Source organism: Chenopodium album, chromosome 8 (assembly GCF_948465745.1).
Source record: "Chenopodium album chromosome 8, dcCheAlbu1.1, whole genome shotgun sequence".
In the NCBI taxonomy this organism is placed as follows: Eukaryota; Viridiplantae; Streptophyta; class Magnoliopsida; order Caryophyllales; family Amaranthaceae; genus Chenopodium; species Chenopodium album.
This window is the reverse complement of record NC_137841.1, coordinates 45,944,457-45,949,703: the sequence shown is the minus strand read 5'-3', so window position 1 is coordinate 45,949,703 and position 5,247 is coordinate 45,944,457. Positions and strand designations below refer to the sequence as shown.

General features: G+C 31.1%; 1 long non-coding RNA gene across 1 annotated transcript; it reads right to left on the bottom strand.

The window, feature by feature from the left end:
• Positions 1 to 1,850: 1,850 nt before the first annotated feature.
• On the bottom strand, positions 1,851 to 5,013 carry LOC145556087 (uncharacterized). The gene is made up of 3 exons (XR_014091733.1): positions 4,702 to 5,013; positions 4,397 to 4,480; positions 1,851 to 2,173 (listed from the first exon to the last, which is right to left on the bottom strand). It is a non-coding gene; the product is annotated as an uncharacterized LOC145556087 (long non-coding RNA).
• Between the last annotated feature and the right edge of the window lie 234 nt (positions 5,014 to 5,247).

Here is a 5,247-nt window from a genome sequence, read left to right as displayed (position 1 = left end):
TTAAGGGTTAGTTTAGGAGTAGATTTTAGAGAAAGAAAGTGAGGAATTTCAATGGTGATTGGGAGATTGAAGATTCAATGGTGACAATTGTGTTGGAGAACTTCTCTATTATCAATGAGCATTCTTAAATCTATCTCATTTTATTAGTTTGTTTAATATTCAAGTTTGTTTGATTTTATTTTGATGTTTGATTGTTGATTAGTGTAATTGTTCTTCTTATATTGTTGATTCTTGATTTCTTTAGTTATTTGTTGATTAGATAATGATGTTGGAGTAGTTATTTGATAGGGATTGGGTGAAACTTGTAAGATTGATTAATTGTGCTTAATTTGGGGATTGTGTTGATTAAATATTGAGATTAAAGTGATTAATGGAAGTTTGCATGTGTGTAATTCGATTAGGCTTTGAGAATTATGCTAAATTGCATTGTAGTTTCTAATGATACGGACCATTGATTTAGGAATTTCAATTGTCAATTGAGCTTGATTAGTGATGCTCCTAGTTAGAGTCTCTATTAGTTGGCGCTAGTTTGACTTCTAGGAGATAGCTTGTTGACTCTTTTGATTGAGCTTGCCATTAGTCTTCACAACCATTGATTTGCATGTTGTTCCCAAGTTGCTACAATTGTCATGATTACTTGTTTATCCTTGTTCCTAGTGTTTATTTGTTTGGTTCTTCATTTTGTTAGTTGGTTATAGTGCTTTCCTTTTATCCTTAGACTTCGACCTAGCTTAGGCGCATAATTGAGAGCGCTTGAACATTATCGTTCCTTTGGGTTCGACCCTTGACTTGCCTCTATACTAGTATATAGGTTTGTTAAGTGTTTATAAATTTAGTTTGATCGAGGGAGGATTAGTTTCAATGACCTAGTTCCACCCCTCGTCAAAATGGCGTCGTTGCCGGGGAGCGGTGTCTATGTTTGAGTGTTTTTGATTGCTTGAGTCTAGGTCTTTGTATATACTTTATTTTTATTTTTTTTTTTTGCGAAAAAAAAAATGGCATGTCTATCATTTCCTCAATTTGACAATGAGACTTTTTGTAAATATTTCCATAAACTTGAGAGATTTCTTGACTATAATCGTTGTAGTCTTTGGGAGGCTTGTGAGATTTGTTATTTTGGTTTGAATGAACAAACTAGGAATGAAGTTTAATGCATGCATAATGGTAGATTTAAAGCATTGTCAATTGACGAGTCTTGGGATTTTTATGTTTGGTTTGCTAGGGATGTTTATAATAGGGGTATTCATGATTCTAATATTGATGTGCAATGTCTTGATTCTTCTTATATTAGCATGAATTCCCATGAATTGTCAAATGATCCCATGAGTCATCCTAGAAGAAGTATTTTTTTATTCTATTTCCGCTTTTGTTCATGATGATGAGGTACATGCTCAAGTGGATGCTAATTACTACTAGAAATTCCGTGGTTTTTGGACGCTTTTGAAGCTTATTTTAGACATAAAAAAGCGTCGAAAAATATTAAAAACGTGATTCAAGAATTTGATGGACGCCAAAAAGCGTCGTAATTCTCGACACTTTTTATTGTCTAAATTTTTATACGAAGCGTCGTAAATAGTATTAGGTCACGCACTTTCTCAGATTTGGCGACGCTTTTTTGTGTCTATAGTCACAAAATTGGCGACACTTTTTTGTTTCCCCAGTTTCACATACTCGATAACCTATATATTGTCGACGCTTTTTTCTATCCCCTTATTTTCAAATATGGCGATGCTATTTCTAGTCCCTATTCTTTGTAAATATATCTATTGAGGACAATATTTTTAGCAAAAATAAAATATAATTCAATAGCAAATATACACTATCAAAGATTTAACAAATCAAAAGAAAAGTTGACTCAAATTCAATTTTATTCATAATCAAAGAAGAGTACAACTTAGCCCATGTACAATTTATAGTGCCAAAAACCAATTTATTCTAACTTTATTGATCTAAGCTAGAATGATAATAGAAAAGTACAAAAAAAATTATGTATAACACATAATATCTTATACAGCTAAAATTAAATAAAAAAATTTAACTGCAATTCTCCACTTATATCGAAAAATTGCAGCTTCTCACAATTGATTTTGGTACTACTAAAATGTCTTCATAGAACCACTTGATTAATAACTTTGACGTACACTAGGACATATAAAATAATCACAGCAATATCCTGCATCAATAACAAGCATGTCAAAACTAGTACCTTACTACCTTTACCTTTTCGATGTGTGTTCAATAGAGAACTTGTTTATTTTTGAAGCTGTGGAAGGTATAGCGAGCTTATACATATGAGTGTGTATATGTTTAGGAACATAAATTGATTATCAGAAATATACAACTTTTATAATAATAGGATCGGAATTTATATGAAACAATTATTATTGGTTAGGATTAAAAACATGTGAGGAACCCAGGTAAGCAGCCAACTCTTGTTATTTTGACCTCTTACTGAAAAAAAATTCCTTTTGCTCTTTACACCTCTTGTTGATAAAATTCTTGCCTCAGTATAAAATGTAATGACCAAACGAATTCTTCCCCTATTGCTAGTCACTTAATAGTTAATATTCAGTAAAGCACAAAAATCAAGCATTTGTTTACAATGCAAGAACACAACCATACTTCTTTAAGCTAATATATTATAATAAACTGGAGGAAAAATAGACTAAAAGAAATACAAAAAGCCAGAGTATTCAATACAGCAAACCTACCCAACTCAACACAACAACCCAAACGAGCGTCAAGTAAAAAACTAGCCCCACTAAAATATAATTAAGGCAGCAGACCACAGAAATTTCCAAAAGGCATTTCCTAGCACAAAATTCCAAATTGAGAAATTCTTGATCCTAGATTAGAGACTTTTTGAGATCTATAATTTTCATGAAGGGACTAGGGGCCAAAAACAACTGCAGGCCTTTGCCTTCAGAGTTGCTGCCCTTCTTAAACCAGAATGTTAACAAGAAATTAGTGTTTTAAAACAACTGTTATGTTCTACAACTTCTACAGCAATATAGCAAATGGATTTCACATGTTGTACACATTTAATTAAGGTTTCATAAAATTTTAATCAATGTAGCATATGGAGCAAGACGGAGTCCAATAATATCCAGGTAATTTTAACTTTCTAGAAAAATTGAAGATCCAAGAAACCAATAGTCCAATATTAACATGAAAAGACAACTTGTGAGGGAAAAATTACCCAAGAGAGAATTAGCAGAGAAAAGGCCTGAAAAAAAAAAAAAAAAAAAAAAAAAAAAAAAAGAATACTGAAACCAGCTTTTAATATCAAAGACCAAACTTTTCACACAAAATATTAATTAAAATTACCTAATTGACAAATGTGCCGAGATAGACATCCTTCTAAATTATCCATTCTATTATAAAACTGAACTTTAATAGTGACAACATAGACTGACATTCTTTATATTAAATATACAGACACTCAAAGGTAAGGCCCACACAAAATTTTTTCAACAGATACCTCTAGCAAAACAGTCTCCAAAATCAGTTGAAGAGTACAAATTATAATGGTGTGTTACAAAGTTAAATTTAAGTTAGCTCATTGTAACTTCAGAGTATAACTCAACAATCAAACGAACATTTTCTCTCATATTTATACTAATATTTAAACATGGAACTAACTACGTACAAAGCTATAGCTGATGGAGTGATAAGAATAGGATAAAATTAACATTAAACCCAATGAATTAGAGAAAGCTTTTTTTCTCAGCTATGAAGCATAAAAAGTTATCAAGAGCTTAAGCTAATTTGCACTTGATTTAATAGGCATTGGCTATTTCAACAAAAAGATCAGTAAATTTTTTCTAAAAATAATTAACAATAATAAAATGCTAGAGCTTATAGAAAAACAAAATTAAGATGAGTAACACCAATTACAAAACAGTGAGAAATGACAATTGACAATAAATTGATTAAAAACACAAATTACAACCATCATGAATGAATAGAACCCAGGCTATGAAGGTTAGTCATATCCGCCTCTATGTCACTAATGCTACTAAAATTCACCAGTAATCAGTAGAAAATACTTTATAGCGTAGCTTAATAAATGGATAATATTCATGTCAAATTCTGGTTATATATAAATAAATTAGCTGTTTTATGTGAGACCTTATTTATTGACATCTAAGAGTAATGTTTTTTTAAAACTCTAATAAGCAAAAAATTTCAATGTCAATTTTTTTCAAACCGTAATGAAATAGAGCTAAACAAATGAAATTTGCAATCCACTAATGTATAAAAAAAGTTATCTAGAAACTACGAGATTTAATTTAAGAATAGAAACTCAACAAGATCTATAACCTAGGGTTTTGAAATAAGTAAAATTGGGTAATTGCAACTTGCAAGTATTAAAACTTAAAAGAGAAGAATATACCTTTTATTGTTTAGATTTTCGGAAGAATTGAGATAGGTAACTGGAAAAATCATCAAAAAAAATTTCCCCCAATTTGTAATTGATCTGGAAGCAGAAAGATGAAAGAAAAAAAAAGAATGGAAGCGAAAATCAAAGAAAAATTATAGCAAAAAATCAAAGAAAAAGCTGATGCGAATATGCGATGATAGAAATATACTAGTCAGTAGTACAGAAATTCGAATGATTTATTAGCAAAATGACAATATGCAACAAAATTATGATAAAGATCAAGAAGATATTAGCAACGAGTAGAGGAAGGAAATTACCACAACTATAGCCCACTTTGCTGAATTTTTATCAGGTTTTGGGAGGCAAATTTAGCAAATTGAAGAAATTCTAGCGAAAATGACGAGTGCTCTATAATTAGGTTTAGGTTGATGGAGGAATATTTGTGCTGAGGGAGTGGTGTACAGTAAGTAATTTTTGCCGCATATCTTTTATTAATTGAAGTCATGTGTGGATCACATGAATTTCTAAACGCTTTTCCCAGCCGAGACTTTACTTCGACGTGAAAAAGCATCTATAATCTACGGAATCTAAATTTTTATATTGACGCCTACTACACTGTGTCTATCCAATAGTGTCAAAAAACTAAGGGATTTGAAGTAGTGTGGTATGTTTAAATTTTCTTCATTATTTGTCATGTCTTCTTGTGATGTAGTTCATTCCCTTAATAACGAATCTCATATGCTTGATTGTGCCCCCTCTCCCCTATTTAACGAAAATTCTCTTGATTTTAATGTCCATGGTCCTACCCTTGATTGTGAATCTTCTTTTACTATTGATCTACCCTCTTTGCCTTTTCATTCCCC